This window comes from Ciconia boyciana, chromosome 4 (genome assembly GCF_034638445.1).
Source record: "Ciconia boyciana chromosome 4, ASM3463844v1, whole genome shotgun sequence".
Lineage (NCBI taxonomy): Eukaryota > Metazoa > Chordata > Aves > Ciconiiformes > Ciconiidae > Ciconia > Ciconia boyciana.
In genome coordinates, this window is record NC_132937.1 from 92,831,281 (window position 1) to 92,856,189 (window position 24,909).

The window sequence follows — 24,909 nt, forward strand, 5'->3', positions numbered from 1 at the left end:
AGGCTTGGGAAGCAAAGAGCACTGATCGAACCCTGTGAACTCAGCGGCTGCTGTATGACTACAGCCACCCAACAAGGGCACTCTTGTCTGCTAGCCACCCCCAACCTTGCTGTCCCTTATCCTGCATACTATTAATACACACTGCAGATGACCAGCTAGGAGCACAACGGAACTTACCAGTGACCTGAACAATCACATTGCCTCTGGGTTTATATAGGCAGTAAAATGCATTTGACACACCTTAAGGAATTATAGCCAGCCAGCCAGAAGACCTCTCTTTCTAAAAGCACTTTGAAAGAGTTTTCTGTCCAATTATGTAGTCGTACACAGCTGAACACAATGTTGGCTTCAGCTGTGTACAACTGAATTGTGCTTAAACATTGGGAAAAACCTTTAAAAACAACCAACGAACGAACCTGCTTTTGTCTCTGTATTTTACTTGGCATACTTCACTGGTTGTACTTGTATTTCACTTTTTGTTGAACCTAGAAATTCTCCAACTGAAGTTTCTAGCAGTGCTTTTCTTAAAGCATATTACACTTTTCACCATGTATATATCTAAATGTGGACAGTTTCTTCTTTAGTCCTATTAAAGATAATATTCAAGAAACCAGATGTTCTGCAAACAAATACAGAACAACCAGTATAAAAAGTCCTTACTTTTTTGAGTGGGCGCAGCAGGAATGAAAGAATAAACTTTCTTTTAATCTGAAAGGGCAAGAACTGCTCTTGATTTGCCTGCAGAGCTCCAGGTATCATGACACAATGGGTACTCAGGTGACAGAACTAAGACTGCAATTCCTTTCTGATATTTGGGTTTAAATCTCCCCTGCCTGACTTGCAGGTGCAAAACGGGGGATGTTGCTACCTGGAGCAGTCTGTGCAAAGGGACATAAACATCAATGCAGGTCTGCTGGCTGTCCCCTTTCATGCAAACCATGAGTATGCTGTCATGCTCCTGCTAACATTTGCTTCTAATCAGACAGATCAAAGCCACTAGTGACATTGGTAGCTAACTACATGTCCTCTGTAGCTGCAAGAACACATCTTCAACGGACGCAGAAAATCAGGTAATGAAGCTGTGCACCCCGGCCACTGAAACACATCTCCCTGCAGAGCTGAGCCAGAGCTGAAGGGCCCCCCAGTCCTGTGCTTCTAGGACCTCCATGCCAGGCAGCTGGGAATATGCCCCCGGTTGTCCCAGAGACCCCATTCACTAAAGCACGTCTACTTCCATCACTGCTTTAATGTATGAACTATTTCAGATCATACCACGTTTGGGTATTCAAGTTAGGGAACAGAACCACAGGCGCAGTATTTTACCAATTTCTAAATGAGCAAGAGCCTATCCTCTCATCATAGCTGCAATCCATAGCTCACAATTGAGGCATATAGACATAACTGTCTAATCAGGCCACACATTTATGACAGTACGTAATTCTGAAAGTGCATGTGTCTGTGCAATTAGTGTGGCATATGTAATTAAGTAGTAAGACAGACAATTATGCAGTAAAACCTAGGAGGAAACATTGCTACTTATGGGAGGGAGCCTTTCTTTGCTGGGGATTAGTGACTGAGCAAGGAGGAGGGCTCCCAGCAGGGCAGAGAAGCCAGGGAGGAATGGTAGAGGAGGAAAAAAATACGATTGAAAAACCACCCAGTTTTTCCCTCAACACACTCTGGCAGAATCTGGGACAATTTCGTGAGGTCAAGGCAATGAGAGCATGCTCCGGACATGCCTACGAGGAGAAGTCAATCTACTGACGAATTACGTGAAGAAGATAACGGAGAAGATCATAAGGATGGAAGCAGCTGACAAAATAAAGCTTTTCAAGACAGTCCAGGCCACAGATCCTGTCCAGGATAACTGGCTGGGTCTGGGAAAGTGGCACACGTTGGGATGATGACACCATGGGTGGGAAGAGGCTTGGAGGAGGAGGGTGGTGGGATGCACACAGACCCCCTGCCTCGGCTGTTGGGCAGAAGGAGGCGAGCTTGCCAGGGGGCTGCTTTTGCTCCTCGGTGATAAGTATGTACCAACAGCTTTGCATTTGCCGCCTACAGGGAGAAGGCTTTTCAAAGCCTGCACCATTACAAAGGCCTGTAAATGGGAAAAGGGCTGCATTCAATCCTAATTGTAGTCAGCAACACAGCGTTCACAGTGATTCCCATACATTGCTCATCTAGACGAAGATTTTCCAGAAGTTACTGTTACATTTACACAGTCTCTGAATGAGCATTCATTTCTGTTTAAGTCAAGATGCAACGGGGTAATTAGTGTCATTTCTACAATGCTGCTGCACTTTAGTAAACTGCAGTTATTAGCAGCTTAGAGAATTATTAGCATATTTCTTCCTTGGTTGAATTCTTCATCTACAAAAGTGTAAGTGTTTGGGCAATCAGCTCTTTTAGGAGGAAAAAAATGTGGGTGTGCTACTAGCAAGACCCAGCGAATGTACTGGCAGTGCCTTCCTTTGTTTGATGCAACACAAAATGCATATGACAACAAGTGGGAGGCAATTCTTCTGAGCCACATCGACATTCTTCTGAAGCAACAGCACAGGGCGGGGGGGTGGGGGAGAGGAAAAGATTAAACAACTAAAAACATTTCATAGTTTAAAAAATCTAAAACACAGTCTCCTCATTGTGGGCTTCTACCAACCACTCCAGCCAAGTCTCAGGACAGCTTTTGATGCTGTTGGTCTCCTGGCATCATTAGCATTGTCAACTTCTCATTTCTTCAAATTTCATTTTCCTTTGGAGATGTCCTGCACTGCACCTGCTTCTCCTGCCACTGCCTGGTGAGCCAGTGCTTTGTTCAACCCTCTCCCCTCTGCTCTTGGATCTAACTCTTGGGCTCGCCATGCCTCCAGCAGTTTTAGTACAACAGTGTAACTTAAAATCACATTTGCGTATGGTTGGCTCGCTAATCCACACCTCCCTGCTGATGTCAATCTTCTCCCTCTTCACCTACTGTCTTGGCCTGCTTCTCCAATGTCTTTTTGCAAAGGAGAAGGAACCAAATGAAAGATTTGCTAGGGGGTTGAATCTGGCAAACCTTCAAGAAAGCGGCTGCTTTCATTCAGCTCATCCTTTTGAAGAATGCAGTCACCATCTGCATCACATATGGAGCCAGTCCCAAGCACTGCAAAGATACAGAAGTCATCTGCATCTCTGTGCTTCCAGACGGCCACCCTGTCCACCGAGAAAACCGCTAGCCAACACAGGCATCGCTCCACTCTTGCTAGCAACAGCAAGTATTTCTTTAGAGAAGTCGTTCTCTGTAGAAGAATGGTACAACACAGAAGTGCTGCGGTTCTTAACAAGTAAGAAAAGCAAAAGCAGAGTTGTACAAGGTGCTAGCACCCACCCCTCACAGCCCATGTTCACTACCACACAACAGGTTCTCAGAAAGGTGCCACCATCCCACCCCATCCCAGACGGGAATGACAGCCCAAACCACTGTGACAGCTCCCGTCTCACGCTGGCTGGTGTGCTCCCTCCCTCCCACAGCAGCTGCCACCCTGGCCACCTCCAAAAATGTGGTGATCCCCCTCGTCACTGGAGGGACAAGACTGCTCCAGGTAGGAGCCTTTGCAGCACGCAGTCTGAAGAAATGTGCCAGACACTTTCTGTTTTGGAAATTTCCTGTTCTGGTGAGCTAAGAGAAAGCAGCAACAGAGAAAAACTCTTCAAAAAGATCCTGGAACTGGAGAAGAAAAGGGATGTGGCTGATGATGGGTGGCTCAAGGAAAGGAAGGGGATTTCTACTTACACTGCCTACAGGAACCATGTCTTTTCATTTAAAAAAAAGGAAAAGAAAGCTCAAACCCGAAGTGTTGTCTTCTTGCTCCTGCATGAAAAGGTCCCATTTTCTGTACGATATTTTTATACCAACTCCTAAGGGTTTTAAAAATACTATGGAAAGTGTTGTCCAAAAAGATTATGATTTTTCACTTAAAGAAATAGGATAAAATTCAAGTTTCAGGGAAAAAAATCCTCAAATCCTGTTGCCAAATTTTGTTGAATTTAAGACATGTCAGGCACATGCTGGCACTCCCTTGAATAGTTCCATTCATAATCCTACTTGCACACAAAAAGCAAAACCTGGCCTGCTCCTCTCAGAGTGCAGTACAGAGTGTCTTCAATACACAGACAGAAACCATTTCCGATGACTAAAATGTATTAGCATTGAGTGTCACAAGTGACATTCTTTGTAAGCAGCTCTCTGTGCTCTTCAGTGACTTGACTGAGGTAGCCAGACAGCACAATAGGCAAATTTTCTTTACGAAAAGCTGGTTTATCTCCTTCTAAACACTTCAGAAATCACAAGAGTACTGTCTAAAAATCAATAAAACTTCACACTACCTCCCCCTAAGAGGCAGCGGGGGGCTCTTTTGGAATACAGATAGTAATAAGGGATGTGGGGATACAGTGCCCAAACAAGTGGCTACTTGGAGAGCTTGCTGTGTGACGTTTTCTGAGTGGTTTTCCATAAGTCCTTTTTTTGTCTGTTTTAGAGAAGGAGTTGTGATTGCATTTGCCCAGAAAGCATGTGAAAGGCTTTGCAAAATTCTTTTTCATTCCAGCTGAGCCACAGGCTTCAGCTTCCCCATGTGATACACTATAAAGCTCTTTTATCAAATCAAAGTCCAATCTTCTTTTGCTGCTGTAATAAATTAAGGATGGAGAAAAATGGCTCAAAAATGATGAATACTTTAATGATGAGCATATACTGTATGGTAGGATATTTTAATGATGAGCACGTAATGAATGATACCGTATTTTTCCAAACATGTCTCCATAGCTCCAGTATTTTCTGTGCCCTCAAAGACAAACAGCTGAAGCTTTTCCTGGGCAAGCCAGGATCCACCTTTGGAATAACCCTTACTACTTCCCACTAAATCCAAAGTATGGAAATCGGAAGCAGTTTTCTACAGGTAAGAAGCCACCTGATTCTTTATGGAAAGAGTTATTTTCTCTTACTCCCTAAAAATACAGATCTGGTTTTTCTGTGAAGAATTTGCAACTCTAATGACTGGATTTCAACTACTGCTACAGAGGCAATAAAACCAGATATCTTCCTTCTTTAAATTAAATGCTTGTGTAGCTGTTGTAAAAAAATCAACAACTAAGGCTAATCAAAGGCTAACTACTTTTTATTAAATATTTTCATTCCTGCAAAGAACTGTAATTGCATGAAGCACCTGCATGGACAAAGTGATTTATATGGAAATGAATATTTAGGGACAAAAGGCTGCTAAATTCTGAATGAAAAGAAGCATCACCTCTGATAAAGAAAAAATATCACAGAGGTTATTAGAGTATGATGGTTACATAGGTGGCACTAGGGAAAGCAGGATATATCCAAGTGGTGTAGACTCGGACACCATGGTGTGTGGGGCTGGTTAGCTTTGCTGTGAAAGCTCTGTTCAGTTCTACAGTAATCAAGATGCAAATCTGAAATTACAGGAAGCTGTGATTAAACTTTCCTTCAGAAACTGCAGCACTGTTTGGTACTGCCACACTCCACCTCCCTCATTTTCTATCAGCATCCAGATAAGAGGATGCCCTGAAGAGCTCCAGAATAGCATTTCACACACATGGGGGGAACCGGAAGCTCCTAGTACCCAAGAGATGATGTAAATTGGTGAGAATATGATTTCAGGTACAAGAACCTGCATTCAAAAGACCATTCTCTTGTTCTCTGCAATGTTGGCTTCTTGTAATGTTGGTCAGCCTGAAAGTGCAACTGAATTAGAGCAGTAAATGTATGCATAAGAAGGCATTTCATCCAGAAAAAATGTGTTTCTCAACTCTCTCATAATTCTCATCAGTTCAAATCCCACTCCTGATGCTCCTTTCACTTCCAAATTGATTTATATCTCAAAAGAAAAATGCACAGTTAAGTACTATTTCTTTTATTGCTTCACGCAGTTCCCCAGGACAGAATGACCAGGACAGTACACTCTGTGTGAGGGCATGGGAAATAAACCAATGCTGCGGAGAGGCAGCACTAGACTCAAGGTCAATACAAACGTATTAGCTTATTAATCAATCACAACACCACAGATGGTTAGTCCTTTTTGACTTTGTTACACATTTTTCCTAAGGCTTACTTTTCCGTGGCTCGTCTCTAAAATCTGTCTTTGCTGAAACAAGAATGAATGCTTCCAACAGCTGGGATATTTGATTTACAGAGTGTGTGGTGCTAAGTCACTTAAAATGGTAAATATGATCTCCTGAAGCAGTCTTCAATGCTACCTAAAGAAGCGCAATGGTTTGCTGGAGGAAATGAAGAGCATCGCATCCAACTAACACATAAGGAGCATTACACAATTAGAAAATTGTCCACTACCTGGCAGGGAATACAAGGTATGATACAATCCTTAAGGAACAGAAGGAGAATTTCTTCTTCAGAGCCGAAGGTCACAGATGAGGTCCTGTACCGTGAACCGCTGCATTTGCAGAGTCCACTTGGATAGGCTCCCCTCAGTCGGTGCTGGTGGATCGGAGCTCTGAGCTCACGGCTCTGTTGTCAGTAGCACTCTCTCACGTTCAGCCTCTGGTTTGATGTTAAGCGAAAGCAGAGAAATCCCAGTTGAATAAGGACAGAAAAATGTTCCCCTTAACAGAGTGCCCAGTATAGATACTGAGTTGAGCAGAACACGGCTTCTGAATGTATGCATGAAAAATCAGTTTCACAAAATGCTGCAGTTGAAATCTGCCCAACACACGTTGGGGATGAAACAATTGCTCTGGTAAAGCATGATCTAATCCCAGCGGGGAGGGGAAAGGACGCTAAACTAAGCCTTGCTTTTAATACTCTCTAACCCATCTAGATAATGTCTGCACAAGGAAAGGGTGACCTTTATGGTCACTTGCACGAAAAAACAATGAGACAAGGGGATTTCCAAAATTCCTTAGTCTTTTCATGGGGGGCAGGAGGTTCCTGTTTCATCTAAAGAATGGAGCTACAACTCTCCTCTGTAAATGCAAGATCTAGAGAAAAATACTGGCATATTAATCATTTTGGTGCATGAGAAAGGGACCTCCTGAGGAAGGAATTTGGGTTAGGCAGGGGCAGGAGGAAGGCAGTAAATGGAGACAAAAGGCCACACAGTTCACTCGTTCTTCGAGCAGATCTTAAGGCTGCTAGGAAAACTGTTTTAATACATTGGAGGAACAGAGATAAACCTGCCATAAGCGCACAAGTAGCCTTTCTGAAATGTTTTAGTATTAAATTAAAGTCTTCTGATGATACAGATTCTTTCACTGGCTGATACAGTTCTGTAAATCTTTCATAAATGGCCTAAACTGCATTTTCTGAACAAAGATACATGATCTCTCTATGCTGGAGCTCTTTCACCACTTACTTTCAAGGGCAATATAGTAGGAACTGAATGCTTTAACTGAAGCAAACACCTACAAACCTTTGCAAACAAAGCCTAAGATAGATTATTTTTCACTTTCTTTCACTTCTCTGCTGCACAAATGCCAACTGCCAGAGATCATAGTGCTTTTAACTATTCCCTAAAGCCTAATTAATACTTCCTGCACTTCTAAAGGGAATGGTTGTTCAAATCTACTGGAGTTTGACAGTTAGGAGTGATGCTGCAGAGAGGGCTAAAGGAACAAATGATGCTCAGAAATGTGAAAAAAAGACTAAACATCTATTTCTCTTTGAGAGTTGAAGAAGGTCAAGAATTATTATTGATGCTTTGCCTCTATCAGAAGAACTTGTTACAGCTGCTCTCATCCATTAGATTAAGACCCATCACAGCAAAATCTCCTTGAACAAAATCCCTCAGTAACTGTGCATGGTGCAGCATGTCTCACCTGATGGTAGCCTGCTCCGCCTGGAGCACAAAGAGCAGGACAATGTATATTTCACTGCAGGCAGTGAGCCTTGGGAGGGTTAGAGCACCAGAGCTGAACCAGCCAGCTGGCTTGAGCACTCCATGGATTGCCTTCTTCCTAGTTTTTCACGGAAATGGGGTTATTTTAAAGCTAGAGAACACTAAAACTCTCTATAAAGACAGTGCACCTAGTGGCTTAAAAAGGTCCCAACTTGTATTTAGCTTTACCCAAAATGTATTTTAGGCTGTTACCTCCAGACTCGGGCAAAAGCAGATCATTGGAATATGATCAAAGGAAAACTGAGAGGACATTAAGAAAGAGGAAATCTAGCCTAGTCCTAGCTCAAAAATCACTTGAATTACACAAGTGGAGAGGGGGAAAATACGATGGTTATCAAAGGATATAACTGAAGTCTCTGCCAATAGCTGTGTTACACACACAAGTGGGGAGAGAAGCCACTTCCAACAAGAGCCACCTCCAACACCACCTCCCCTGAGTCATGCTCTCCAATGTGTCACCACACTCGGAGCCCATCAGGAAACCACCACACAAAAATGCTTTCACTCCAGTCCCATTTTCCAGAAACATGCCACAGTGAAAACAGCATTTGGGCTACAAGCTGGAGGTTTCACACAAGAGACAAAGGCTTGTAACTCTAGTGGACTGCAATTTGCAGGGCTTTTCCTCTAAGGGTATGCACATAATTTAACTTTCTGGATGGTGCATGTAGAAGAATAACCATACAAAGACACATACCCACAAAATGAAAACTGCTATCATTAAATGATGAGTCCAATGTAGCCAAGATGATCAGGGGACTTTGACACACCATTTCAACAAACGGCCAACAAATAAGTAATATTTAACAGAAAAAGAAGGCAGACTATAGGGTTTACAGAACAGTTTTGCTAGTAAGAGGCCAAATGTGTACAGTCTCTAAAAAGGAGGATGTTGCTAAATTCTCCACATGCCATTGCTGTCCCCAGGCTATAAATATGACCTACCATGTGAGTGAGGCGTTGTGAGCAGTTGGCAACTTCATCTAGGCTTTGCTCATAACACAAACTAAGCACTACAGTCATCTCACTATCTTCTGCAGGAGAATATTTCATTGAAAGTGAGACTTGGATAGGATTTTTTTCTGATTCCTTATTTGGGAAAAAGGCAGTTGAGAAATCCCAGGGAATAAGACATTCCCTTTCAGCACCTACTACTTCCCGTCCCTCTGCCCCTGCTCCCCTCCCCTCTTCCAACCAAAGACTTATTATTCCTTCTTTTCCTGCTGAAAAGCCACTGATTAAATGACCTACAGCACATCTGGACTACATTAGGATATTATTTGATTAAGGCATTCATCACTTGCTCTTTCAGCAAGTGGAGAATTAAGATAATGGTGGGGGAAAATGGTGTTAACTGAATGGGCTATTCCAGCTTAAACTGCTCTGCTTGAAAAGTCCGATTGCTCCAGTCCCTCAGTTGTGAGTTCTTTTTTTCCTAATTACAGAACAATGAAATAAATATTGGTTAATTGATTTAATGTTGGAAAGATTATTAGCACCAAGTAAGCTGTTACATTAAGGGTTGCTGTCATCTGTATTTCTCAGACAATTTGCTATCTGATAGGAAAGGCTTGCTTGGAGGTATTTCAAACAGTCGTAAAGAGGCTCCCCATTAACCTGCAAGCAGCACCTCACATTTCTGTACAAACAGAAGTTTGACACATTCCGGGTCAACTCGCTTTAGAGGAGAGGGGGAACAGGCAAAAATGGCTTAACCAGATCTGCTCAAAGGAGTATTGTTTATTAGCCCATTACACAAGCAGTAACTCAGTTTTCAGTATTTGAAGTGACTGCATGAGACTTCAGCTATGGAGTCTGTGTACGTAAAAGCCAAAGCACAGGCTAGAAGGAAAGATCATGTCATCTTGGCTTTCAGATACTTTACCCTAAAATATCCTCCTTTATTTCTCAGGAGCTAAAGAATGTGCTATCCTGGTGCATGCACAGAGGTATCAACTAAGTGTCACAGTGTGCATCAAATGCCATAGAAACCAGGAATGTTGTTTCTGCTAAATGTGACTGCTCACAGCACTATGCTTAATTTCCTCCAGTGCTAAACAGCTAAAAGATGAAGCTGAACAGGCACCCTTAAAGCCTCTTTATCAACTGAAGTTTGCTTTACAGTGTCAAGAAGGATAACACACTCGACTAGCGGGAAACATACCCCCCAGAACAATTAAAGAGTTCAGCTAAAAGACTTTGCTGGTGCTGCCTAAACAATATAGACACTGAACATGTGGGTGGTTTTCCTAGGTATCGCATGTACAGGCTATAAAAAAGTATCTTTTCTTCCTAGAACCAATATTCTACTGTATTACACGCAAGTAGAAAGTTGTAAATTTCAGAAAGCTCTGCCTGCTGTTTACAATGAACAGACCAGCCACAGAGTGACGAATTCCACAGCCATCACAGGGAAAAATGGTATTTTAAATAATCTTCCCGCCATCGAATGATAAAGGCTCAATGAAGATACAAGTCACAGGTCAGAAATCTTAGCTTACCCTTTCTCTCTCTCTCTGTTCCTGTAAACTCTGAAGCAAACCCAAGAAATGTCGTTTTCCACAAGAGCCTTCACTTTTTTTGGCTTGTTAAGTCAAATTCCTTCCCCAGCTCGTTACAGGACTGTGATGTCATAGGCTGAGGAAGGGCTGGTTTAAAAAAAAAAAAAAAAGAGGCAGCCCACACCCTCAGCCCATTCACACAAAGAGGCTGTTTTAAAAGGAAAATGCCAGTTCACAGTACTCAAAAAGAGCATGACTTCACTTAACCTGTAAGGGAGCCACCTCCTTAGAGATCCCTTCGAAAGCATCACATTAGCAACAGACCCACAGACCTGTTTTCAGCTAGCATAAGCAGGGGTTTACTGTTGTGGGGGGTTTTTTGGGGGGGGGGTGGAGGAGGGGGAGAGGCACAACCCAACAACACAGCATGTGGCTGGCTTTGTACTAGAAAGGAGGCATTACACGAAGGGCTGCTGTGAAAGACAAGCTCCAAGCAGTAATTTGCAGTATTTTTTTACCTACTAGGAAACAAAAAAAGGATTGACTATATTAATTCCACACGAGAGGCTTAGCCGTTAACTGAAGTGCTTAGGGCACCTTTGGTAACCTTCTGCTTCGGAAGACTTGGGTCAGGGCAGTGGTCTCCAGCCTGTAGGAAATGTGTTAGCCACATGGAAAACAAATGAAGACAGGGAACATAAAAAAAAAAAAATTAGAAGGGAGGGTGACTGGGAAAAAAAAGCACAATGTTTTCTACAGCATAGTACTTGCTCATTACTGCTGCCTGTGGCTAGTGACATTTGAGTACCCCTGGATTAGGTTTCCTGGAGGCTTGATAGTTAAAGCTAAAAACATGAGCCATGCTGACCAGGCATCCCCTGCAAAGACCCTCTGGACTTTGGGTTAAAATGGCTTGAATTTAGTGTCACCTTACACATGTTGCTATAGATGACATAGCTTAAGTGTTGGAATGGCGTATTTTACTCACCTGAAGAATTATGTAAGGTATTAATTTGCTTTCTCACTACTTCTAGGGCATCAGCAAAGGGAAGGCACAGCCACCCTCTACCAGCAATGATGAAAAAGAACAGCAGTGGTATTTTTGACGCGAGAAGCCTTGAAGGAAGTGGTAGCTCACTTCATCCGATGCTCGACCACCTGCCTGAACCACGTTAAATGAGGCAAATCAAGCCTCTACAGTTTTAAAACAGATAGGCAAGAAGCTCCTTGTCACCTGTTGAATGAATCTATGAAAACAGAAGGGAAACAGGGCTCTCTCAGGAAAAAAAGAAAAGGCACTCAACATCCCTGTCCTAAAATAAAACTAAGAGTGGCTTTGGTGAGCCTGTAGTGACAGGAAATACTGTGTGCTTTCATATACCACCTCTCATACTGTCTGAAACAAGGGGCAGTTATTATAATACACAGTTATAACTTTTCCCATATTACCTTTTTTTTTTCATTTGGATCATCCAAAAATTCTGCCCTATGATGAGGGATAAACACCTCACAGAGAAATTAAATTCTGTATTAAACTGTATGGATATAAAATGCAATTTCTATAGCTCCTTATTGATTAAATATGAAGTTCAAGTAACCTGCTTCAGCTGTCGTCACTGAAGGAGCAGAAGATCACAGGAGATTTATCTTATGTACCCTCCCTGCCACCAACCATCTGAAGCCCCACATGCCCTGGAGGTCACTGGAGGACAGAGCTGTAACTGGAGCACTACCCAGGTGTGCAGGAGATGCTGCTCAAGACACTCGTTTCCTACAGACTCACACAAGTTGCCCACTTGACATGCAAATGCTCAATTTTCATTGAAACCTAAAAGAGTTGCACTAGAAAATAGCTTTTTTTAAAATCATCTGTTTCTCATACCAATTAGTTTTGGAAAAGAGGAGTAACAACATTTCCTTAACATATTGTTATGTTGCAAGAATGAACTGGGCTATTGGTGATGAAAATCTTGGGTACAGTATAGCAGTGTAGCTTAGTGGCAAAGGCAGCAGATACACCCTGTTCAACCCTCTTCTGCTAGAGCTGGCCTCAAATAAACAAACAACCCTTTTCCCCCTCAGGAATTCAGACCCACCATTTCCATCAACTTTAAATAAGTTGGGTTTTGCTTTTCGGTTGGTTTTTTTTTTTTTTTGTTAAAGCCTTAGTCCCTTCCATGAGAACCTCAAGTTTATTAAAAAAAATAACTTCTAGTACTCTTGGTTGAAATGAAAAGCTTGAAGAGAAACTTGAAATGGCTGAATGATCAAGAAACAAATAAAAATGCCAGGAGTCTCAAAGTGGTCCAAGAATACTTTAAAATGTGATTCCTCTCACCTTCTTGAAGTGCAAAGGTTCTTGATATGTCTGCATTTTAAACCACCTCTCCTGCACGACTGTAAGCAGTAAGTCCCTGGGACCTGGCTCCTCTATATCACGCTATAGTGAAAGGCAGTTAAGTGTATGAAGACTGAAATGTGGTGCAGATTCTGTATGAGTATCACAGATCCTCTGAACAATCAGCAAGTATTGTCTCCTGGAGACATCAAGGGCAAGATGATAAAATACAGAGTGATGCTGGCCTCACTAGCTGAGAAAAAAGGAGCATTTCAAAGTGATTTACCTGTTTCAGGCCTCTAATCTTCCAAATTTGCAGCACAAATGCACATTAAAGCCAAGGATGCTGGATTTTGTGGCTAAATCTGTGTACAGGAAAAGCTAGTATGAGGCAGGCAACTCCTATTTTTGGCTGCAGATCTGAGGATCCTGAGGTCTGCAGCCAAATTTGTCTTGCAGAATGGCAGGTCATATGCAGTTTTAGTGCTGAATTAAACTTATCAATGAGAAAGACTCTAACTGGCCACAAGACTGCTTCTGCCCATGCCAGGAGGCCACCTGTAGAGGCAGATGAGATGAGTAAGCAAGAGCTCAACCAGTCAAAGAAAAAGCTGTAGGTGGCACCGTGTTTTCTGCAGGGGCCTTGTGACTTTGCAAAACTTCTTTAATTCAAAGCAGCCCTCCTTTGTGAACCTTCAAGATATGTGATGAGGCACTGGATGTGAGGCACAGCCTATGCTATGAGCATTTCTCAGAGAAGTTGTCTCAGATTTTACCTGCTGGTTGCAACTTGTGGTTACGTTTAAATGCAGCAGGGACCATGATGACTTTAAAAATGTGGCAGAAACAGAGATTTGCAGTGTTATACCTCCGGATTAAGCAGTAACAAAACTATAGCAGTCACATAAACTCAAGCCCTTTCAGCTACCTCAGGACACAGATGCTTCCCTATCAGCCCAAAGATCTTCCCAGGCTGTAGATAACTGCACCACTTGAGCCACAGGGTCAACCGGTTGCAAAGGGCTAATTCTATTCTTGAAACATGCGCTTGGAGGGAAAAAAAAACAAAACAACAAAAAAAGAGGTGCTCCTCTTTATGGAAAGTGCATGCAAGCTTAAGGTAAACCAAACAAATCCTCTTGTGCATCCCTTTACTGTTCAGGAACCCTGCCTGACTTTCTGAGCCTGTTGGACTAGCACTGTTATATGGCCACTAAATTCAAGATGTGCAATAGCAGAAGAAAAAATAAATACCAGAAGTATTCCCTTACCTCCTTCTGTACCAACAGTCTTTTCACAGCACATATCTCATTAGAGAAAGTGTTCTCTCTCTCCTCTGTATGACAGCAAAGTTGCCTGCACACGAAGGAAGGTCTTACGGGACCAGAGCCACCGTTTCAGCTCATTATCTTCGAACTATGTTATCTCCACAGATCTCCCTGTCTGGGACTGCAACACAAAAAGTGCCCCACAAGGCTGGCTGCTGGAAGCAAAACTGGTGCTTGAGCATGCAACTGCTGAAGTTTACTAAACATTTTAAGGATCTCCCTATCATTTCTAATACCTCCTCCACAAATCTACCCTAACAAGCCAGCAGAGAAGTAATTATGGGCGGTGAACATTGGAGGATGTCATGTGCAAGGGATCCAGAGTAAAACAACAAAGATACAGGAGATATGGTAAGGCTTTTAATGCCAGCCCTGTCACTGGCTGGTTCGGTGGTTTTTGGCTTTTCAGTGAACTGCTCCATTCTTCAGCCTTCTTTCCACGTAAAACATTTCTGACTTCTCTGCGTGGCCCCACACGGCGCGAGGAGACGCAGGGAGCACAGGTCAGGAGAGGGGAGGCAGTTTTCTGTGCAGGTGCCCATCCACCAGTGATGCTGCTCACATCACGCCTGCTCACAAGCCAATTTTCACTTTTTGGCAGAGAGGGCTCATAGCAGCCAGGAAAGCCAATCTGACAGAATTATTTCTTGCAACAAATACTTTTAAAAAATAAATAGTTTTCTTGGATATTTCCCCATGTTGAAGTGGCTATTTGATAACCAGTGATTACAAAGAATTTAATCCGGTGAACAATCTTAATTCTTCTTCCTCCTCCTTTCAGGGAAATCACACTGTTTAAACCCAAAGGCCATTTCTGTTTATTTTATGAGAACAAATTGGCTCTGTCAGTTTAATTTCCCCTGGTGCTGTAACGGGACCTGCTGTTCTTCTTATAAAGACAACTGGGATGAGACAGAAATAAAACCAATTTCTGAGGATAGGCTGCATGGACAGCTCGCTCACACCTGAAACCTCTCCTTTCCAGAGCAGACCCCCCACCCAACACCCGCATTTCAGACAAAGTCTGGTCTGCCGCCATAGCAGCAGGAGAATAACTGCTCAGCATGAATTACCCAAGGATGGCCACCGAAATATACTTTTGAGAGGAAATTGTCACATTAAACTTTGACGAGGGAGCAGAGGGCTCTTACATTTCACTAGTGCTTTGCATTTTCTGGGTGACTCACGGTGGGGAGGTGCAGTATGGTTGCTTGCTGCTGCCCACTTTCACAGGGGAAGGGACCAGCGCCAGGCGCTGTCACTGCTTGCTGTCAGGACTGTGTCCTCTCATGATGGAGAAAGTCTGCAGCTTCTTCAGAAAGAAGATGCCTCCGGTGTGTACTCACCTTCGCATGAACGTGTACTCATGCTGGCAGCTGGACTGGGTAATGTAAGTAGGACTCGCACCTCAGATACCTTTAACCCTGGTTTGTGTTTAAGCCAACTCAAAGAATACCTGGAGGCCCTCTCTTGATGCTACTTGGATTGAAATTAATTTCCAAGGCTAAAAACGGCATTCATGCTTCTTATTTCCCAGGCTGAACAGGTAAAACTTCTTAAAAGATGTGTTCACACTTGACTGCTCTGAAAACTGGGGCTCAGGGGCATTCTCCATTCAGAGAGAAAATGGCACGTGGCATGGTTACTACTCCCAGCACAGCAAACATAAAACACCTTGTCAAAATTACAAGGGCGGGAGCCATAAATGCCAATCAGCTGACAGTGCAAGATTTCACAAAAGCAACATGGCTGGAAAAACAAGTGAGAAAGGTCATACTGCATCCCACTTACTTGTTTTCCTCACATACTTACAGTTAATACTTGGCTGTTCAACTCTAGCAACTCTATCAACTCTAGCAACCAAACAAGGAATTGGAAATGACAAATTACTTGTGTTTGTTGCGAGCCATATATAGGGGAAAAGACTTCCTCTCCCCTCTCGTCTTTTCTCCACTTTTTCAGTACCTCTCAAAAGCACTGGCTTATCTACATGCTTTTGTTGTGGGTGCTGAGGTGGGTGAAATCTGCACACCACAACCCGTGACAGCAGGTGTGACCACTGCCACCCAGTGCATTCCTGTGGCCGTGTACTACAGTCACTTCACAGTAAACTTTTCACCTCCGCTCTCTGCAGTTTAAAAGCCCAAGTTTCAGCATCCGTCGCTGGAGAGGCATGCAAGCAGATGAGCTTCTCCTTAGCGTTAAAGGTGAGGTAACTCAAGCCGGCCTGACCCGTACTCGCAATAAGAGTAGGAAGACACTTTGCCCTGCTGCAAGCCATCTTCATCTGCTTTGTAGTCCCATGCGTTAGGTGTGCACGGACACCGAAGGGGTAACTGAGCAGTCCCCTATCAGCTGCCCGATGGGGACGGTCCTGTGCAGGCTCTTGCCTCTCCATAAATGCAAGGTGATTTGAAGAAGCTTCCTCTGGACTGATTTTAAGTATTGTTAGCACTTGAGATGACCTGTCATCCTACATGCTGAGGCTGTTTCTCAGGCAAACACAAAAGACAAGACAAAAAAAACCCACCCCACAACCACCCAAGTTAAAATAAGCCATTTATTGTGGTAGCAAGGAATGTGTGCACAGCATTTGTTTTGATTTGTTTAGATAAGGTGGCTGGAAACAAAGATCCTCAGGAATTTTGAAAAAGCTAACAGAAAAATGTTTGTTTTAAAACAGAACAAAATGTTTAGGTAACTCCCTGTCTTGCAAGTCAGAGTTATGCCTGTTAATTTCAGTTCATTCATCCTAAATCTGAGCATTTTAACTCTGATGCCGTCTTGAAGAGTTACATATCCTACACAGGCAAAACAGAGAGGATAGTTCAGGGTTATGGGAGTCAGGATTTCTTCGGTGGAGTCAAACCTTTTATAGAAGTCAAGAGTCAAACCATGTTTATAGAAAACATACTGAATTTTGAGGGAGCTAGAGGTCTGAAGTCAGAGTGAAAATCCTTCAGGCTGTCCGCAGTTTACCTGGGGTTTCAGAAGAAAGTGAGGTATTACCAGGAGAGCCTCCCATTAACCTCTGTTGAGTATGTTAAATAAAACAGATTTACAGCGAGTTCCTCCAAGCATAACCCGAGAATGTATGGGGTTGTTGCAGACACAGGGTTGCTGTAGCTTTGAACAGACATAGTACTTTAACTAAACATATACAGAGAAAATTAGAAAGGAGAAATCCCAGCAGTCTGGAAAGAAAAGAACACTTGGTTGCAATAACAGCGCCCACTGCTATCTGCCATCTACCTAAAGGAGACCAGTAAGAAGCACAGGACAATTTATCAACATGAACTGGATACGACTAGCCTATTACAAACCAAGAATCAACACTACAAAATGTCAAACAGCCCCAAGCTTAGAAAAGATGTGTGTATCTCAAGTTGCATGTAATGCTTCTTTTGCTGTAATTACTCAGCTGTCATTTCTCCTATACTTAATATTGGCAAATGTTGAAATACACCCAACTATTACACCCAACTAATAGAGCTATTACTGTTCTATTGCAACTGATTTGTTTTATTAATAGGGTAGCTGTTTTTCTTCATAGGGTAGCTCTGTTTATTAAACAATAGCAACAATAAAATTACTTTGTGGCAGGGAAAAGACCGTCCAAACTCCTTTTCCCTGACCTCCTCCCTCCTCAAACCCTTAGCCCCCTGCCCCTCACCATCACCCAGCACCAGCAGAGTTGGGTGTTCAGAGGGAATTCTGCACAGCGGCAAGGTGACGCTGACTGGCCGACCAATGTTAAGTCCGTCCTGTGATAGGCAGCAACTTCTGAGGCTAAACTTCACAAGAGTCCAGGATTCAAGGAATTGCATTTGCCTTGAAAAACAGCCATACATAGCTTAGGAGGTGCAGGCAAGCTATTCCTCGTCTAAAAACCCAGCTTAAGTTCATTTCACTAAAACCTTTCAGAAATCCATAATCTTGCTTTCCTATGACTCCAGAAAGGCATGGGAAAAGCAAACGCAAGTAAGATGTCTGCTGGTCACAGCTTAAATCTTAGGCATACCTCTAACACCAATAGAGGATGATGCCATCCAGCAAGACTCTAGGCATACAGACAAAGATGAGCACTGTGCTGCTTATCAAATGAGCAAGGGCATATCAGGAAATGTTAAGGTATCTTTAATTACAAAAGAAACATGAACATGCATTCCCTAGTTGCAGTGATTTTCTAGCATTTAGAGAGGCAATTATTTAAAATTTTTCAGTAGTGTCTTACCAATAAGCTTGTGTAAAGGCACTCGCTTATCTTCCTAATCATTATAAATTTCTTATAATGCTCCCTGCTATAAAATTAAGCTTCACTGAATTGATGGCAGTGTGCAAAAACGTGCAGATATGATTGCAGTACAACATCCTACATAACTTCAGCGTTAAAACTCAGTGCATTCTTCAATTAATTAATCAGTGCAATTAATCAATTTCTCTCTAAGCAGGTGAAACTGTGATACAACATGAATTCTAGGGCTACAGGATCCCCCTGGAATTCCACTGCATTCGGAGACACAAGATTCAGCTATAAAGCTGAACAGGAGAAAACAGGAATGAGCTTGCCAACAGTAAATGCACTGAAACAAGCACCATGTTCCACTATAAGCATACTCCTCCTGATGCAACAATATTTTCTTATTTAAAAAAATGCTGGGTTGGAAATATCTGAACTGGCTTTTGCACTTTGGAGAGGGAGGTGAAGGGGAATGCTGAAGGAGCTTTTCCATATTGGAGCAGAAAAACCACACAAAGACAAGAAATTTCCAAGCAGCACAACTTGTCCTAGGGCAAGGCAGATGCTCAAAGTTCACATGATCAGAAGAAAAGGCTAGGCACTCTGAAAGTCAACACATGTGCATACATGTTTACAGATACTTAATCCTGAAGTGTATCTGAGACTATGAAAGTCATGTGCATTTTAAAGGAAAAATCAATTTAAATAAAACATGTATAATACCAAAATTTTGTTAAAGAGAGGGCTACATATATCTCTTATTTGTGTGCTGAATGATTAATTCATAGAATATGTGGGAGAGCCTATTTTTTATTGTGTAAGAAGATTACAACTTCATTTCTTGATGGCATGATTTTTATTTTTTTGAAATTATTCTCTTGCAAGTTTATTTCTCCTCACTTATGGACTGATGGCAAAGAGCTCTCTCTAAATCTGTACTCTTGTGTGAAATGCAGAGAGCTTACAGGACTGTTGCTGATACCCTACTGGACTGTGTTGCCACATTTGTCAGTTTCTTTTCATTGGATATTCAACATAGACAGCATGAATTAGGCGCTAGATACAGAAATTACAAACTGTTAGGTACTGACAGACCTCAAATCTTACTGTACAAATACTATGCTGTTGGTTGAAACAATTTACTAGCCTCAGAATTATCTGGGGCAACTGTTGATCTCCCTTTCCTTTTTTTTCCTTTTTTTTTAATGGGGTTGATTTTCCTTCACACCAAGACTTGTCTACATCTCTTCGACAAGGTAACAAGACATTGCAGCAGTTGTGAACACACCTGAACACACACTGTGAACACACAATGTTCATTCTTAACCTCCCTTGATATTGCTAATCCTTATTATCTCCATTTGCGAGATCTAGCAAATGCGATGGCAGCAGTCTACATGGCTAGAAGCAACAGATGAGAAGAAATGTGGTGGCTCCTCAGTTGCTGACGTCTACCCTCCAGGTGCTCTGCCACGTCTGCATGGGACACGAGCGCTGGGTGCACTGCTGTAAGCATCTTCAAGCCACATTTATTAATGAAGATGTTCACCACTGACAGAAGACTTGTCAGCTGTGCGCCAGACCCTGAGACAACAGTCCATGGCACGAGACCTCCCACCATTTCTGTCACTTACAAGGAACTTTCCCTCGGGCAGCCGTCAGCATCGCAGCCGCTCTGTGGGGAGGTCTGGCAGAGACCTCTTCTGCTCCATCACTGCTGAGAGAGAAACGGGAGCTGCTGCCTCTTGGACACTGCAGAACTGACAATGATGATTGCCCACGTAAACACACATGTCCACAATTTCTCTTTTCTGAGTTTTTTCCCAGAATGTTTTCTCTTCCTTCTATCAGTCTGTGTTTTTCCTCAAGCTTTCTCTTCAGTGTCAGCTGTCTCTCTTCCTCCTCTGGCTTCCTCTATCCACCACCTGCTTGTATCTTGGTAAAAGAGGTCATGCTAAGTGCATCAAGCCAGGTTCCCTCCATGTAGCATCTTGTAACAGCGAGATCCCTGTGGTTTGAGGCCGTTCATCCTGTCTCTGCCTGAGCTGATTTCTGCTGACGTTCTGTGTATGGATCCCATTCTGAACGCAATGCTGAAACACAGCTCATCAACTGCCCAGCAGCCCTCCTGCTTTGCATTTTCAAGCGCTCAGCTACAATCTGGGGTAACGTATCAGACTCTAAACCAATGTGCTGTTCCACACTCTAGGCAAACATCAGCACTGAGACATTTGTTTTTAATTAACTCCTCCTATTACAACAATAGCAACAATAAAATCAACCCATAATGATTTCTTGGGCTCAAACCAGCTGCTGAGCAAATTAAGGCTCTAACAATGACAAGGATGCAGGGTTTTGGAAAGCAATTGCAAATATTGTACTAGACTGCGTCCGCTGTCTGTAGCTGTCTTTAGGGGCAGTGAAAAGCTCTCCTGGCAGCGATACACCTGGGAGTCACAGTGATCATACCTGCACAGGGAAGGAGCTCATCTCGTCCTGGCATTTTTATATAGCTAGAGCGAAACAGAGGGAGCAGCACCCACTATGTTAACTCACTGTGGGGACAGAGGATGACTTTATGCTGAGCTTCATCTCATGCATCCATGCATATGCCAATACATGCCATCTCATGGCAAATTCTAGGTCTGGGAAAGGCTGCCCAGCTTAGAGCATCTTCCCAACCTGTATTCCTGTATGATTAATGTAACAGTCTGCACAGAGGCAGCTGGAGAAACATGGGATGGCACTGCAATTTCCTGTATTAAAGGATGCAATCTGGAAAGTGTAGGCACAGTAAGAAACCCACAAAGCCCATCTATATTACTTTTGCTGTTACAGGGATGGTGGACAGAACAACACCTTGCGTATCTCTAGGCCCACCATGCAAAGACCTCAAACCACACTGTAGGCACCCAGGTGCTTCACAACATGCCAGGAAATTATCTCAATTTTACAAAATTATCTAAATCAGTATTTTAAAAAATGTGTTCCTTTCTTAGGAGACCACCCTCCCAGTACCTATTACCAAGAGTGTGGAGGTTCAGCCCCCGATTCTCTCGAGTAAGGCAGCCACCAAACTGGGACAACTTAAAACTGGGGAATGCTTGAAAAAATAACAAGCATAAGCAACATGTCAAATGCCTGACTCATGGCAAGGAACCAAACTCGTGAATGAGATGCCTGGGCATTAATTCCTTAGGTATGAGATTGTACCCGAGATGCTGTAAAGGCTCTGAGATGTCTCCACTGCATTTTACCTGGAAGCTGCTGGTGAGCGGCTCTGTGCCAACACCTCCTCTCCCTCCGGTGCAGGGAAGTCCCTTTCTGCAATAGGGTAAACTGGGCCAAAAATGTCACCACAAAACTGTAACATGGTCCAGGGGGAGAGGCAGAGCAGCTTCAAGCTCAGGTAGGAAGGGCTGGATTACCATCCTGTGAATTACCTGTGGAGCACCACCAAATGAAAGATAACCATCAAGGGGGGAAACCACATGACTCACGCCTCTGTTCTTAGCTTATTACTCTAGGATGAAACTCAGACAAAATTTGCCCATTTTGAAGCCTCCTCCCACCTTCCTGCACACAGACAGCCACAGGGAGGGCAAGGATGGCTGTCAGTAAAATGCAATGTGGGGCTTATGAGAAATTTCTCATGACAGCTGTCCTCTGTCCACCAGAGGAAAATTAAACGCCCATGGTGGCATCAAACCTTTTTACGGTTTTATATTGATCCTTCTTCCTTCTGTAGCTGAACAGACACCCACAGAAAAGGGCAACAGCGTAACCCTGGAGGACTCCATGGAATCTCTGGCACTGTCTTTCTAGGGTCACAACTTCAGACCAAGTTTTAGCTTAACTTTTATTTCTCATTGCCACTTTTTTGACCAACTGGTTAGTAAACAGGGGTTTAGCTTGCAGGAAAGGCCAAGATTTCTTTTGCATTATTAACAGTTACTGTAAAAGTACTGGAACTGTAATCACTTTTACGCTGAAAACCTGAGGTCTGTAGTACAAACTATTTGTTTGTTGCCTAGCTCTTGTCTGAACAGGTTTCTCTGGTCATAGAGCAGATTTGGGACAAACCTTAGGTCTTTACTTTCTTAGGAGCAGGCATAGGGCCAGGGGAAGGGGCTGGGGCAGTGGCAGCTGCCAGCTGAAGCAGCCACGCGTGCCTGTGGCATCCCATTCAAAATTCCTTCCCCTCGCCCAAAACTCCTTCCCCTTGCCATAGGCTTCCAAAACATGCTTAAGCACCTGTCTAACTTTATTGCCCCCAGGTGGCTTCTCTGGTTTTGATGCAGGAGCTTAGGAACTCAGGATGCTGGGAAAAATCTCAAGCTGATTTTCACACAACAAAAACAATGCAGCACTTCTCCCCCCCAATTTTCATGTTAGTTTTGGTGGTTTCCCTTTCTGACTGACAGGTTAACAAGAACTTGCTTGTCCAAAAAGAACTTTTATGAGGAGGAATAAAATGCATTTTATTTTTCTTTTTATGTTCTTTGCAACTCACTAAATGACAGATAGCAGAGTTGTGTGTACTCTATGAGCCGAATATCATTTATCAAAATTGACACATTCACAATAAGGCAGGGACCTAAATTAGTTATCATAACTAGAAAAATAAATACAACAGCTGGTCTCAGAACTCAATTTGTATTCTTTACGATGACTTAAATCTGGCAGTCCTCATCATGTGAGATCTCTGAGCTATAAATAAACTTAGCTTAGAACAAATGAACATTTTTTACATGCAGGACTTAATGCATTACAATTTTCTGGAAGAACAAAAAATAACCACAGACCAAAACCATGTCTCATTTTTAATGAAAAAACAAGCCAGTAAAGCAGACCTCCAAAAAAGGAAATCTCTGATCTACAACTGCAAGTATCCAAGCGTGTCTCCAACTCTTCTCATTCAGTTTAATAAGAGAGGAAATCAGGCCACCAGAAGTTTACAGACTAATGCAATTACAGGGTGGGTCAATAAGCACTGATTTGTCTGTTATCTATGACGTGTAAGATAAAGCTATGCTAACAGGTCTGCTTTTCCTTTCAGAAAGCTGAATATCCACCAATCAATTAATCAGAATGGATGTTTTTCATGGGGGAAAGTAGCAGTCAGTTGCTGGCAAATATATGAATGACCATTTCCTACAGCTATTTTTAAGATCCATTAACTAACTGAATAATTGGATTTACCTATAAATAACAAATGTATTTTCATCAGGTAGTGTTTAACATTTCTTACATCACAGGTGAAAAAAAAATCCTCTTAGTAGGTCTAATATTAAAAGGCAAATAAACCCATAATCATAGCACTACTTCAAAATCACCATGAACTTGCAACAGTTCTGTGAATACAAGGATACAAATGTACCATGAAAAAGTCACTCACTGTAAAAAAGCCACTTGAAGAAAACCAAGTTGTTTTGCTGTTTGCATGTGGGATGAACGTGGGAAACAGCCTCTCTTCTGGAATGGTGAATGGCAGCTTGCACATGGACAACAGCAGAGAGCTGGATGAGCTCCAGATGTATTGAAAGCAGAGATCATTGTTTTTGGAACCACAAACACTGCAGACCAGGCCCTTAAAACAAAAATGCTGGAACCCTGGTGCTTAAAGTTAAACTCCTAGATACAGTTCCTGACACCTTAAAAAGTGGTTTCTGGGGCTGATACATCTAGATATTACTGATGCATATACATTCAGATTTAAATGCTGAATTTCAGGTGTTCAACTTTGCAAGTTTGGGATTTGTCAAGGTCCCATCAAAAGGAAAAACGAAATATATGCCAGAAGGCCAATCTGATCACTAATATGAATTCTAATGCTTGAGAAACTCAGATTCTGAAAGGAAAGGTGTACAGTGGAAGTTAATTCTCATTACAACCCCAATAGGAAAGTTATCCAGATTACTTCAAAAGTTTGCTGATGGCTGAATTTAAAACACCCACACCACAGTCCAAGGGCTGACACTGCTCCAAACCAAGGATGATCATTATTCATGTTGTTGACTAGGAAGGGAAGTACCCAGCTTGCAAAAGGATAATTCAACTTGTCCTAGGTGAGACCTGGGTGGACCTCTGGGTTGTTTTGTCAGGGCACAGAAATAATTTATTGTTCTTCCACCCAGAAATGGTTTTCATAGCACCCTGGTACTCTGCTCAGTGGGCACCATCTTGCTGGGCTACACCTTCCAACTCTGGACTCTGTATAGATGTGCATCAAGAAGTATTTCATATTATGTCAGCTGATAACTTTCAAAAACACATCTGGACAGAGCTTTGCTGAGTAGTCCCGCTAAGCAGAACTTACTCAAAGGTAATATATGCCTTCAGTTAGGGAACTGTGAACATCTCAGCAACTGACTAAGTAACAACCTGGCTAATGTGCTTATCTGTGCGTTAGCACTGACATCTCTTCTTACCAATTAGCGTGGTCTCAAAAAGGATAAAGAAAAGATCATAGCTTTGTGAGGTGACGCGACAGCCAGCTATTACAGAAGCACTGCTGAAACCTGCAGCGTAATTAAGGGTGCGTCTTCAAAGTCGACCTCACCCAGACTCACACCTGCGTGTT

At 42.7% G+C, this 24,909-nt stretch overlaps 1 protein-coding gene across 6 annotated transcripts in view; it reads right to left on the bottom strand.

The window, feature by feature from the left end:
• Positions 1–24,909, bottom strand: part of PALM2AKAP2 (PALM2 and AKAP2 fusion) — a 277,857-nt gene that overhangs the window by 26,081 nt on the left and 226,867 nt on the right. Inside the window, exon 1 of one of the 6 annotated variants that reach the window (XM_072860630.1) lies at positions 10,421–10,527. The exons of 4 other annotated variants lie outside the window; for them this stretch is intronic. The gene's annotated coding sequence lies outside the window, so the exon portion shown is untranslated. Of the gene's footprint in view, positions 1–6,358; positions 6,454–10,420; positions 10,528–24,909 lie in introns of those variants that run through there. One more of the 6 variants, XM_072860632.1, reaches the window with a different exon arrangement.